We start from the raw sequence: 14,427 nt of genomic DNA, 5'->3' as shown, positions 1-14,427 counted from the left end.
GGAGCTGACCCCATTTTGTGGATGAGGAAACTGAGGCCCACAGAAAGAAGAAAACACACCCAAGAGCTGGGAAATGGGAGAACCTGAGGTGGAGGCAGAATCAGAAAGTTTAGCCCCAAAACCAACAGTGTCCCATCCTGCATCTGGTCTGCCACCACTACTCAAGAATTTCCCTTGACCCTCACTGACCTGGACTAGTTGCTAGTCCCCAACTGACCCCCAGACCCTCATCTCTGGCCAGACCTCTCGTACCCTTGCTTCTTACAGCTCTACCAGGCTGTTTTCTTCCCAGGAAACCTCCTTCTCTTCTTCTCAGCTCAGGGAGCCCCTCCTACTCTACACTCTGTCCAAATATAGACTCTCCTGCCTTGCCTAGCTCAGACCTGGCCTCCAAGTGCTCCTGTTCACGGGGCTCTGGCCTCTCAGGAGTTGGAGCATGAGAGACTTGGAAGCAGGGGCCTGGGTCCTAATTGCAGCTCTGTCACCAACTCGCTGGGTGACCTGGGGCTACCCTGCTCTCTCTGACTCTCAGATCTCTCATCTGGACTCAGCTTGCCTGCCTCACCAGGGCACTGAGAGTTTGGGAGGGAGAACCCTTGCAGTGGGCACAGGCCACAGCTGCTGGAGTTCTTGCTGGCATCAGCACTGCCCCAACCTTGGGCTCCATTCGGACTCATTGTCATCCAGCCACACTCTGTCTTGACTTCTGCCTCTCCCTTGGGGGTCCAAGGCCTGTGTCTGGCCTGGGAGCTCAGCTAGGGTGTATGCTGTGAGTGCAGGCACTCCTCTCCTTCACTGGCCCTAGTGGGCCAGGCCTGGGCATGGAGGGGGCTGAGAGCAGATGCAGTTAAGAGAGTTTGGAGGCCACATTAAGTCTCAGCCCCTAGGTAATTCTGCCCTTTAACCCTCCAGGGTGTTAACAACTTTTTCTAATCAAGAGCAAACTCTCCATGCAAGCAAATTAAGAAGGGCCCCTAGGAAATGCTGGAGTTTTTTCCCCTGAAGTAGACTTTTGGAGGGCCTAGAGAAGTGCTCCCCACGAGGCCTAGAATCAGACAGTGTCATGTCAACGTGCTCTCCATTGTACAGAGAAGGAAACTGAGACTACAGAGATGTGAGGACTTGCCACCACTGCAGTGCAGACGCTGGTACGTTCAGTTCCGAGGGCCCTTGTCTTGAAGCTGAGCGGGCATAGCAAGCTCCAGTTTTTTATTTGGTTCGAATGTTACTTTGAGTTGCTTTAGGGCTCAGGCCCTTTCGGAGTCACCCCTTGGCACCGCCACTGCTCCAGATCTTAGGCTGAAACAAGACCAATCCCCGCGGGAGCCGAGCGACCCGCCGGGGTTCTGTAACCGGGATCAAGACCCTTGGATCCCCCGGAGGACCTTATAGCGCGCCCTGAATTAGGGGTGGGAAGCTCCGGGGGCCGGGGCGGGGCGGCTGGGGCTCCACCCTCTTCACTTCCAGCTGCAGTAAACAGGCGGCAGCAGCCCTGGGGGTTTCTCCTGCAAGCCAGGTGCCGAGTTACATCAGGGTTCCCGGGAGCTTCCCGTCCCGGCGGTCCTCGCCTGCCGCCGTGGCCAAGGAGCAGAGGGCTGGCGACGCGCCTCCTTCCCCGGGCCGCCAGGACAGGAAGGCCTCCAAGTTTTCTCCAGAGGCTCCTGGGACTTGGTTGAAACCCGGTTCGGCTCGAGGGTGGGGGTTCTGCAGTGACCGCGTAGGAACTGCGCCTCGGTTTGTGAAACCAGGGCGCTGTGTTAGCTTTCTGTGCCTCCCAGTTAGGAAAATCGAGATCCGTTCTGAGCCGGGGGCAGCGGCGGCGGCGAGGCGGGCTGGGACCTCACTATGCGGTGATTCAGCACCTGCGCAGTACGATAAAGTAACCATATGTGGTTATTGGGCACTTGAAATGTCGTGTGAGGACCCCCTAGGAATTCCAGAGTTGGCATGAGATTATTTTAAGATGAAGACATTTGAGATGCAACAGATGTAGAAAAAGTCTCTTGGGATCTTCTCTTATCTGACTAAAAGCAGCAACTTCTGGGAAATGAGGCTGCCATGAATCCCCTCTCCAGTTTTACTGCCCTGAAGATGAGAGACCATTCATACCTATAGACAAATATTATCACAAACCTTATCTTCCAGATGGAAGGTTTAGAAAAGTCATTTGTCCTCCTAAAGAAATCTATTTGTTTTCCCATAGAAGTTATTTCTCCCCACTCTTTTCCTAACTTTAATCGTTTAACAAGGCAGCTACTTTCTTTGCTCCCATGTACATACGAAATACACTTTTCCCCCTGTTAATCTGTCTTTTGTCAGTTTAATTCGCAGTCCCCAGTAACTGAACCTAAAAGGAAAAGTTTCTTCCTCCTCTACAGTGGTTAGTCCTCATTGATATGTGCAAGTATATAATACACACAGGATTTCAAAGACTTAGCATGAGATGAAAGATATTAATAACTTCATAGATTGATTACATGTGAAACAATATTTTTGATAAATTGTATTAAAATATCTCATTAAAATTAATTTCACTTTTTTCTTTTTACTTTTTTGTGTCTACTAGAAAAATTTTTAAAAACATGTGGCTGGTATTATATTTCTATTGGATAGCTGTCAGCTGATCTTGTGTCTTCAGGTTTGCTTTTACCAGGTAACATCAATACAGCTTTATTAACTGAATGCTCTGTGCCAGGTCCTGACCAGCTTGGGCAGTCAGGGGTGGAGAAGGAGGAGGCACTGTGCCAGTCCTTGGGAAGCTGCCAAGCCCCTCTTGGCTCCCAGCTCAGCCTGGCTGGGTCTTCCTGCAGTCTTCCCCTCCTCCACAGGACACTCAAGCCAGAAGAAGGCTGGCCAGTGGGTTCTGGAGCCTGCCAGCACTCTGGGAACTCAGGGAAGGAGCTCCATGCAAGCCATGCAGTTCAGAAGACAGTGTGGTCAGTGGCTAGAAACTATGGCTGGCCCTTGAGAGCTGTTCCCATGGCCAAGACCACAGACGAGGCTTTCAGTTGCCTAGTTCCGGGCCTCACTGCCCAGCACCTCCTAAGTAGCAGCAGGGCCCTCTACCAGCACCACCTGGCTGTGATGGCACAGGCTTCTCAGCTCCCTCATCCTCTTTGCCACCTCCCGCTCCCCAGGCTCCGCTTGATTAAATGATGTTCCTGATAATCATTCAGGGATATGGTCTGGAGTCTAAGAAACAAAGATATCCCAGACCCAAAACCAAAACCAAACAACAAAAAACTTCCGCAGCTGGTATTTCTGATTAATAGCCCACACCTGGAAATTTGGAAGGACTGTCCTGGTTGGTGTGACCCAGGTTTAACCCATGCAGCTGATATAAAAGTGACAGCTTTACAGCCCTGTAAAGCTAACCAGACCTGTACATAGTTAAACAACCTTATCTAATGTTCCTTTTTCTTCTCTACATAAACTTGCTCATAATATCTAACACTCTTATCATGCATATTGTGTGCCAGACACTGTGCTAGTAGCTTATATCTATTAATTCATTTAATTTGAATTCAATTAGCTTTCAGGCACAACAACAACCCTATGAAGAAGTACTATTATTATCCATTGTTCATGGGTGACGAAATGGAGGCACAGAGAAGTTACGTAAACTTGTTCACGGTCACACAGCTAGAAAGGAGCAAAACTGGGATTGAAACCAGGTAGCCCAACTTTAATGTTTGTGCTCCAGATCACTTTATTACGCAGTTTCTGCCATGATTCTGGAGGAAGCTGATGTGTTTTGTTTTCCTCGACTAGTTCCTTTGCTAACCAGTTTATGATAAACCTGTGACATGTGCTCACAATCTAAAATGTGTCTGATATTGTCTTTAACAGATTAAAAATGACGAGATGAGAATGTGACCATACCCATGGAAAAGAAAAAAAAAATCCCGGAAGAATAAATCTATCATTCTTTGTCCGTTTCTCTATGTGGGTGGGCAAGGGGACACTGTCTAAGAGTGGGCGCAACTTGTTAAAAGATAAACTGCAGCTGAAGGTTGTTGCGGTTTGGGTTGATAGGTGCCCTAGCATAGCAAGCTGCCTGGGTGGGCTCAGAAATGTGGAGACACATCTGGTTTGCAGGGGTGGGGGTGGAAGGCTAAATTGCTACAAATGAGAATGGGAGAACAAGCATTTCAGACAGGGGTGGGGAGTGGAACCCAAGAAGAAGTCAGCAAGCTGTGACCTGAATGGGGTGTGGCAGGACAGGAAACAGCTGATGGGTTTTAAAATAAGAAAGCCAGCATTTGATTGGTCTGTGCTGCTTGTGCTTAGCTAGGATGTTGTTTTTCTCCTTCATCCTGACCTTAGGCCAAAGCCTATCACCGACACTGCTCTGTGCCAGTCCACTGAGGCGCTAAAGGTCTAAGGGCTGGGGAGGTGTAGGGAGTTCCAGCTATGGAAAGTGTGGGCATGGAGGCCATGGGCACAGGGTGAGCTGCTGAATGGGAAGTCTGCTTGGAGAAACATAAGCCACTCAGCCATCTTCAGAGTTACCAGAGAAGTCACTGGTTTCCTGCCAGTTGCAGGCTGGGCAATGCACTACGGTATCCAGCCAAAATGGCTTCTAGTTCCTGAAACCTAGCACATGTTCCGGCACTCTGGCACAAAGCTCTGTGTGCCCAGAGTGGTGCCTTTTCCCAATCCATGTAAGCTGGCAGCTACTCTGCATGGAGCCTCTGCTGAATGATAGAATGCTGAAGACTTGAGGCCTTTCAGGCAGCAGCCACTTGGGTCCCACCCACTCTCAGGCCTGAGCTATTGCTCTAGATTCTCCTGAGTCAGGGAACTCTCATCGGGCCTCTCCAGGCCTCATCCTGACTCCTAATGCAGCCTCCCATCTCTTTCTGGGGCAGCCCGCCTCTTCAAATGTGTCCAGTACGTGGGACCTCAAAGACACAGATATGCAGCCCACGATGGGAGTACCGAGTGACACAATATGAGAAATAGAGCATCTGAGTTTGCTAATTAGGGTTTTTTTAAAAAGAAGTTAGAGCAGACTCAAGGGTTTGTTCATTTATTTATCCCTTCATTCCTATTGTTTATATTGACACGTACACCAGAGATATTGGTTTTCTAATTTGGCCTCACAACATACTGTTGATGTAAGAACATCCAAACCTGTAGAGAATGTTTATGAGAGTTTAACTGAGTTTATTTGAGCCAAGCTGATGACATGCTGGGAAATAAGTTCTCAGATGCTCCAGCAATGATAGTATTGCAGTTCTTTTTATACATTTGAAGTTAAGGAGGGACCAAAAGGAAGATGACCTGAAAGTGGGAGAAAGAAGGCAGGGAAATCTCTATGATTGGATTACAGGATAGTTAACAAGATTATGTGCTCCCTCGAGGGTGGTTACGCCTGCCTCCAAGGGGTCTGAAAAAGAAGATTACTCCAGGCATTTCAAAGGTGTGTTAACCCAGAATGCACAAGGACAATGGATAGGGCTGGTTTAAGGCAAAGATAAACCTTTTATACGCCTGGGGTGTGACTACCCACCATGACTTGCCAGTTAGGAATTTATAATCAGATCACTCTTTGAGGTTACTTTCTGTTACTAACCTTATCGGATTTATTACAGAGCCCCTTTTTCATTCACAATAACTTTAGGTATTTTTATTCCCAAATTACTGATGAGGAAACTGAGGCAAGGGGTGGCTGGAACTCGACCCCCTGTCTGGATTGTTCCGGTCTTCCAGTTTGGTAGGGGTGGGGTGGTAGCAGCCTGGGCTCCAATGCCGAAGTAGAGGAGGAGATGAAGGGAACTGGGTGCCCACCCCTGTGAGTCATACGGGGCAGAAGAGGGGATTGTGAAAGAGAAGGCAGGTGGAGCTCAAACAAAGATGGGAAATAGGGAAGGAGGGGACAAGATGCCCTCAGTGCCTTACAGAAGCAGGTGGAGGCTAGACGGGGTGGGACAGTGGGAGAGTGGGAGATATCCAGCAGAAATCATCCTGCAGAGGTCTCCCTGCAAAATGTTATGGGACCACCTTGAGGGTGGGGTGGAGGAGGGAGGGAGTCCAGCTGGGTGAGCTAGGTATGCATTCATTCCTAGAGCTGTCCAAGGTGGCTGTTTGGAGTAGAGGGCCAGCCCATTCCTGGCAGGTGGGAATGGGTGAAAAAGTGAGGACTAGGTCAGTTGCTTTTCATTCAAGATCTTTTTCCTCCCCTCCACAAGAAGAAGAAAGGCATAACAGCTCCCATTTTAGAGATGAGAAAATGGGTCAGCCGTGTCCAGTGATTTGCCTGATGTTACCAAGTTAAGCTGGGTGCAGCCAGGATGCAAACTTGCCCTTTGCTTGTCTGGTGGAGGAACCTGGTATAAACCCCAAAGCAGTGGATGCTAAGGACAGGACTAGGGATAGGGGGACAAAGTTGGAGCAGGCATTGGTGACTGAACACCCTCACCCCAACACATGCCCTCCTAGCACCTCCTGATTCTGGTCCAGGAGGGAGAGGCTGGGGTCTTTTAGGGCCCTCCTGCCTTAGGTAACTAGTTAGTGAGTCCTATGGGCACACACAGAGGTTATGTACACCTTGGCATAATAGGCCTGGCAGAACAAAAGACAGTGTGAAAGAAAGAACCAGTGAGTGAGTAAATGAACGAATGGAGGAAAGAATGAACGAAGAGCCCTGTTTGTAGGTCTGTGTCGATCCAAGTGTGGGTGTGTTTCTGCATGGACACAGCCTTGTTCTCCTCTTGGGTCCTCTAAGCTCCTGGGCGTCTGGCCTGGCTGGGAGGGCTCCATTGGGGCCTGTCAGCGGGAGCACTGGGCTGGGAGTGAGAAACCCTAGGCTTGTTTGACTCCTGGATCTGCTGTTTCCTGGTGGTGAGACCTTGAGCAAGTCACTTCACCTGCCTTCCTCCTCTGCACAACAGCCTGCTAACCCATAGCTCAGGAGACTGCTGTCTACTATAGTCCACTAAGCTTCATGAATTGTCAGGCTCTGGACTGATATCGTCCTTGTTACAAGAGGAAACAGCCCTGGACAGAGTTCACAGGACGGGGCTGGGCAGGAGATTGAACAAGGAGTGGGGAGAGTAGAGGAGAAAAGGCTTCAGGCTGAGTGAGGGTTGGGGTGGCATATAATGTGGAGGCTCTTGGTTGTCCCAGGCCAGATAGCCCCTGGCACACACCGCCCTGTGCACCCTGGCTGCACAGCCCAGCTCCTGCTGGGTTCCTCATATTCATAGCTTTACTTATTCTGCTTAATTGTCCCATGAGGTGGGTAGCAATTATCTTAATTTTATACCTGTGTAAACTGTGCTTCAGGGAAGTGAAATGACCTGCCTACAGTAACAGAGCTAAGAAATAGCAGAGTCTGGATCTGAGCTGAGGACTGGGCATCAATCTTCCCCAGCCCCTCTAGCACAGAGTGTGGGCCCCCTGCCCTCCAATCCCCTGGCTCCAAAGGCATATTCTCAGGTTCAGGGGGGCCCTCATTCTGCTCTGTGAGGCCTATCTTGACTTGTCACAGGGTGGGGAGCCTGGCATCCTGGTAGAAGCATATCAGGTCACAGTGACAGTCATGACTCCCCAGGGACTGGCTCCCAGCCACAGCCCAGGGGAGTAGGTAGCACTCTACCCCTACTGACCCCTGGAGCACAGGGACAGCCAATCAGGGAGCCCCTCGAAGTCCATAGGGGTGCTGGGGAATAGAGGGGTTGTAGGGGTAGATGAGAGATGGCCCCTCTCATTCTGGGCAGGCTCTGGCTGAGAAATAAAAAGGGCTGTTCATGGGCAGAAGACATGGGATGTGGACAGGTGGGTCTCAGGAAGCTGGGCAGACCTTTCATTTCCAAGCCCAGATCCACTTCTTGGGTTTGCCAGCATTCCCTACCACCTCTCACAGCACCATAGCCAGCTGAGCAATGGGTACAGTCTCCCCACTTGCCCCCAAATGCCTTCACAAACCCTTTGTCCCCGAGGGCTTCATGCTGCCCCTTCTGGAAATAAACAAGGACCATGGCAGCAGCTCATAGCACCCAAGGTGTGGGTCATAGGAAGCCCCTGTGGACTTCTGGAGGGTGCCACTCAGAGGATCATCGTGGGCCAGACGGACCCTGCCGGGACAGCAGGAGCCCCTCTAATTGCCCACTGGAGATAAGGAGCCACGGAGTTTGAGTTCCTTTCCCTTAATCGAACAAACCCATCTCAAGAAGGTTTTTTGTCCCTAATATTAGGATTGTCTTGGCACATTTCCTGCTTATTGCCTAGGAATCAGGATAGGACTGGGGAATGAGAGGTAAGCTGGACTGAGCTGGGCTTGGGATAGCTAAGGGAGGGCTGGGAGCCAGAGGCATGAAAACAGGAGATGTTATTGGAAGGACTTGCCTGCCCCTCCCCTCCAGCATTGAGCTTTTAGAGGGAGGAGAGATGGGGGATGTGGTTTTGGCTTTCTGGGATTCTCACCTTGACTCACAGAACTCTTCCAAAGCAGGTAAAGCAGAGTTCGATCCAGCACTTTCTCGGGGTCCCAAGAGCTTCTGAGAAAGGAGAAAGAACATAGACTCCCTGAGTGCTTACTGCCTGCCAGGCCTGTTCAAGTGTGTGGAAACACTAGGCACTTGACCCTCACCGTGAACTTGGGCCAGGATTATTATCCCACTTGGAGTTCAGAGAGGTGAAGGGCCTTGCCCGAGGTCTCAGCCATGAATGGCAGGTTGTGGTTTGGGCCTGGATTAAGTGGCTGATACCATTTTTTCACCAGAGCATTCCTAAGAAGGCAATGCTCATCTTAAGGAAGGAGGCACTAACAGGGTGTTTCAGTGCCAGGACAGTGAGGCAGCAGTGGGACTTTTCTGTACTGAACTGGAGACTCACCCGAGAAGCAGGCCCTGCCCTGGCCACGCCTCTCCCCAGCTGCAGGCTATTTGCCTCTCCTGCAGCTGGGCTTGAGTTTCATGACTGACCACAGCCTCAGGTTGCCTCAGTCTTCAGGCCTCAGTTGGGGTAGGTTGAATTCCTGCCTGTCTGGGTCTCCTGTGCCATTCATACTTGTTACCAAGGCCTAACATGCTCTCCCTCTCCCCAAGCCTGAGCAGACCTTGATGGGACCCTCACTCCCCATCAAGACCTCTGAGCCAGTTCAGATCTGAGTCAGGGGAAGGGAGGCAAGAGGTGTCTTCTCTTGATGCTCACCTCCTGCCCCATGGCCTGGGCACCACTGCCACTAGCCTCCCACCCCCATAGCACTATTGCTTACCCCACATCCTGCCTCCTATTATCTCTCTGGAACCTGGGGGACATTACTATTATTGTCCTAATGTTAAAGGTGGGGAAACTGAGCTTAGTTAGGGGACATGTTGGCCTGCGCCTGACCCTAGAGCCACTCTGCTGTGCTGTGGCCTCACACACTCTCTGACAGTGCCTCATATCTCTTGCAGGAGGCCTTCTCTGCCCCTACCAGCCACAGGCCACCCCTACCCCACTCTACCCTCAGTGACCTGATCTGACCCCAGCTGGTTTTGCCTCCTTCCCTAGGGGACCTTGGGGACTTGGCTGTCCTCTTATCCTCCCCCCTGCCCATCTCCCTGATATCCCAGCCAATCAGGGGTCCCCAAATAAGCAGGGCTGCTGAAGAGGCGTGTGTGGGTGCTGAGAGATTGCTTGGAGAAGCCCTGTCCTGAGTGGGGCTCCTCTGCCTTCCAGTCCCTGAGGGGTTCCTCAGGTGGTGTCATTACCCTATGCTGAGAAATACACATCAGTGAATGCTGAGGGGCACCCATGGGTGCAGGGAGACTGACAGGGGCCTTGTAGACTGGCCCCTTGGCCTACTTGGATTTGTCCCAGCCTTAAGCTCTGATGTCATGGAGACCTCCAAAAACCCCTTCTCAGGGGAGCTGTGCAAAGGCAGACAGGCTTGATGAGGTGCTAATTACTGAGCTAATTGGAGCCAAGTGAGCTACAGATGGCCTGGCTGACAGGAGGTGGGGACTGCACAAGCAGAAGGCGCTGCCGTCAGAGTAAGTAGGGAGGCCCAGGCCTAGATCCAGAGTAAAGTGTTTATTTACAAGATTGATTTACTAGGGCTGACCAGCTGCCTTAAAATGCATCCTGGTCTCCTCCACACCATGGCCCTGGCCCTGGCCCTGATCCAAAAGGACTTGTGTTCTGAGGCCACACTTGTTGGAAGCGTTCATGGAGCACATGAGGGGCAGAATGCTCTGCTCTGGGGGAGCATCAAAGAGGATGGAGGCCCACTGCCCTATCCTGAAGCCTACTGTAGCCAAGGCAGACATGGGCTGGGTACCATTAGAAGCAGCCTATGAGAACAGAGGTGACGTCACTAAGCTGGATCATCTTGGAGGGGCTGGGGCTACCCCATGCCAGCCCTAGTCAGGGCCTTGGCCTGGGCTCTGTCCCTCTGAGAACAGTCCTGTGTGGCCTCCCAAAGGGGCTGGAGAGCCCAGGGAGATGGACTTGTAATAAAGGCCTCACAGATAGGGGATGAAACTGACCTCCAGACGGAGGGCAGGAAAATTAGTGAGCTCCACTTTGCTGCAACCAGAAAATGAACAGGTAGAACACCCTCTTCCCTCCATATTCTCCTCTTCGCAGCCTAAGGCCATACCCCAGGCCTCATCAGGGTATAGAGTGGTTGTCGGTCACACTGGCCTAGGTGTCTCAGCTCACCCCAATTCTAGTCCTATTGGCTGCCTGTGGCTTCTAATGGCATTCTGAACTCTTTAGTCTCTAGGCCTTTTCTTAGGCCATTCCCCTCACCAAACATATCTGTTCCTTTCTATCTAATTAGGTCCTCTCCGTTCTGTGGCCTCTGGTTCTATCTGCATCCCAGACTGCTCCTTGACCTTCTGCCTGATGTCCGCTAGCACCCACACCCCCTGTTCCTGCTCCTCCACATCCCTCGTGGGGCCCAGGACCCAGACCCAGGTCATTAGGAGAGAAAGCTGGGAAGCTAAACACCTCCCCAGTTGAATGCTTGTTCCCACTCTCCTCCTTTCCAGGATGCTTTCAGAGCTAGATGAGTTTATGGGTATGAAAGTTTATGAGTTTAATAACATGATAATAATTTTTAATAACAATTTTTAATAATTTAATAACATGATAATAATAATACTGGTTTAATAACATGATAATAATTTTTCCAATTTTATGAGTCCCCACTTCTGAGCCAGGCATTGTGCTAGGAACTTTTCATGCATATTACTCTCAGCAACCCTCCAGGGCTGGAGTTTTTATTATCTCTATTTTTCAATGAGGAAACAGAGGCTCAGAGAAGCTAAGCAACTAATCCAAAGTTACACAGCAATTAAGTGACAGTCTGGGGACTCCCAAGTCACTACTCTCACAATGGGAGGAAGGTTGTTATTATTTTTTTGCCAACCTTTTTCTTTCCTCCTTTTCCCTCCCTCCCTGCCTGTTATCCTCTGCCTGGTGAGCTTGCATCATTACTAGGGCCCAGGGGTCCAATTAGAGTTCCTTCCCAGAGGAACTGACTGAGGCAACCCCAGCCCCAAGGGGGCCTCTCTGAGCAGAAGTTTTAATTAGCCATCACTGCTCTTCCTAAAACTCTGACCCACCTGTGGGCTACACCAGCCCAGCCTGGCTTTCAGGCAAGACGTAGTAAGACTAGTGCCCAACCTAGCAGCACAGCTGAAGCCACCCCAGCATGGGAGAGAGGTGTGCCTAGGCCCCTGTCCCATCATATCTCCCTGGATCCACCTCAGCACTACTTTATTTAATACATTAAATGGATTATTAATAAAATAAATGAGTTAAGTGACTTATTTAAATGAATTTTATAAATTAAATGCATTAATATTCATAAAGCATTTAAAACAGTACCTGGTACACAGTAAAGGCTATATGAGTGTTAAATTTTTTAAAAAATCAAGTCAGCAGGCATCGAGGGAGAAAAAGGCAGGATGGGGGCACAAGGATATCCTTGGACATGAAGATAGCATGTTCCTGGGTCACCTGGCAATGCTGAGTGGCCCCTGTGTGGGCTGTCAGCATCTGTAAAGTTTGCAATCCTGCCCCTTTGCAGTGTGGGAAGTTTGGGGCCGAGTACACAGCAGGGCTTGGAAGAAGTAAATGAACTAGTGTGGAGAGTAGGCCCTGTGCCAGTCACTACAAAGAGCATTTTCTATACTGTGCACTGCCTTATAGGACAGGGGTTATCATCCCATTCTACAGATGAGGCAACTGAGGCTCAGACAGGCAATCATCATGTCCAGGGTCACACAACCATTGAGAGGCAGAGTAAGATTTAAACTCAAAGCCTAAGCCCTATGTACTGGAAATCTTACTCCTCATGGTCTACACCTCAGGTTACAGGGTGGCAGTCAGTAAGGCCACAGAGCCACAGAGCCCAATCCCTAAAGAGGAGAAAATGTCCCTCTGTGCTCCTACTCAGTCTTCTGGAAATCTGAGGGCTCTGAGCGTGGGTATTTGTGTGGAGGACCCTGGAGTCTCCTTTACTGGGGCAGGACTATGAGTCTAAGCTGAGATAATGACAAGGAGTATCTGAGGCTACAGAGTTGAGGCAGTTCCCCCACTCCTCCCTGGAGCTTCCCTACTGTGACCCTGGCCTCAGCCAGCCTTGCTCTACACCTCCCCCCTCATCAGCAGCCACTGTGCCAGCAGCAAGCCAGAGCGAGTCCTCCAACACCGTTGCCTGGTAACCAGCCCTAAGTGACGGAAACCCCAGAGGTCTGCTAACAAGGGAGAAGAGCCAACCACCTGGCCCAGACCCCACTGCCTCAGCTGGCTGGCCTTAGGAAGGCTTCCATGGACAGTCCACCCAGCCTGCCCACAGTAGGAGGGGAGGGTACTCTAGCATTGGGGAAGGGGGCCCCGGAGGGCCAGGAGGAGCCCCCCAAGACCTTTGAACTGGAGAGCTGGAGGAAGGTAATTCCTGATGGAGGCCAAAGGCCTACAGAAGCGAGGCGGACACTGGGCAAGAGTCAGAGTTGTAGGCACAGGCCACCCAGGCCCAAACCACTATCCTGGGAACAGCTGTGCTGCTGGCCCAGGGCACAGAGGCTGGGGGAGGGGATCCCCAGAGAGAGGCTCTAGGTGGGAAAAGAAAAGGAGGTGATTAGGGAGGCTGGCAAAAGTCCAGGCTCCGGGTAGGGGGAGCAGCCTGCTGCAACATTGAGCTGGAAATACATCAGCCTCTCCCCATTTCTTAGGGGCTCCCCCTCCTCTTCACACCCCCTGCCCCAGGCTGGGGGCCTCCAAGGATGGGTTTGCAGGCAGTATGAGGCATGCAGGTGGAGCTCAGCCAGGTGTTTTTCCATCCTGAGCCTGGGGGGTGGGATGGGGAGGGAGAAGCAGTGTCAGAGGTGCTGCCAGCCCCTGGGCATGCACCTGTCTGGGCCTCAGTTTTCTCACGTTGAAATAGGGGCTGGCCTGAGTTTTGGTGTTGTGGATCCTAAAGCTGAGAGGGCAAGGACAGGAGCTGTAAGGAAGCTTTTGGAAGCCAAGGCTCCTTTTAGGCTCTTATTACTGGGCCTGGGGAGGATTTTCTATCTTTCTTCCCTTTCAGATGTACAGCGTCCTCCTTCACCATGAACCCTGCACTCCATAACCATGGCCTGAGTCAGACCTGTGCTGGGCACTGGAGTCACAGCGCTCAGGAAGACGCAGGTCCTGCCCTGGAGGAGATCCCTTCACAGTCTAGTAAGGGAACCAGGATTGTAATCAGGCAATTTTAACACAGGGAGCTGCAGCTAGCACCAAGATGCGTTTGGAATACTATGAGGCCTCAGAAGAGGTGATCAAACCTAGCCTGGAGCTCTGGAAGCCTTCTTGGAGGAAGGGATGTAAGCTGAATCTTGAAGGCAGTCTGGAGTCAGCAAAGAAACAGCCGGAAAAGCAGCTGAGGCTAAGGAGAGCATATGCCAAAGCATGGAGGTGTGACCCAGCAAGGAAATTTGGCTGGCTCTGGGGAGGAGCTACAAGAGGCTCCGAGCTGGGGGTGACAGGGTCAGAAGTGGGCATTGAAAAGACCTCTCTGGAGGTAGGGAGGGGCTGTTTCCCACTGTTTCCAGTACCACAACAGACCTCCCAGTGGCTGGGCTCTGGCACAGCCAGAATGAGGGACCCTCCCCTGATTCAAGGTCCAGTCCCTATTCCTCAGACCTCTCAGGCCACAGCAGCCCCATCCCCACACAAGTGCATCTCACACTGAAAAGCCATGGGCTGTTTTCCATCTGCCTCTCTCACTGCACTGGGAAACAGCACCTGGGTCCCACTCACTGCCAGCATAAAGCCTGGGCATCTGCAATATTTGATGGAAGGAAAAATGGGAAGGACAGTCAATCCACCCCGGCTGTAAATTAATCAGAGAGTTCCCCCTTTCCTTGTAGGAAGGTCCCAAGATCCCAAAATTATTATGTGTGGGCTTTTATCTTTTCTTTTCTTTCTTTTCCCTCCCTCCCT

At 51.1% G+C, this 14,427-nt stretch overlaps 1 long non-coding RNA gene across 1 annotated transcript in view; it reads right to left on the bottom strand.

The window, feature by feature from the left end:
• Positions 1–1,061: 1,061 nt before the first annotated feature.
• LOC112471697 overlaps positions 1,062–14,427 on the bottom strand; it is a 17,598-nt gene continuing 4,232 nt past the window's right edge. Inside the window, exons 2-3 of the long non-coding RNA XR_003043386.1 lie at positions 8,431–8,504; positions 1,062–1,862 (exon numbers count right to left, since the gene is read on the bottom strand). This is a non-coding gene — a long non-coding RNA (uncharacterized LOC112471697). The remainder of the gene's footprint in view (positions 1,863–8,430; positions 8,505–14,427) is intronic.

Source organism: Pteropus alecto, unplaced genomic scaffold (assembly GCF_000325575.1).
Source record: "Pteropus alecto unplaced genomic scaffold, ASM32557v1 scaffold38, whole genome shotgun sequence".
NCBI classification, from domain to species: Eukaryota; Metazoa; Chordata; class Mammalia; order Chiroptera; family Pteropodidae; genus Pteropus; species Pteropus alecto.
Note: the sequence above shows the minus strand (reverse complement) of the source record. Positions and strands in the feature narration are given on the sequence as shown.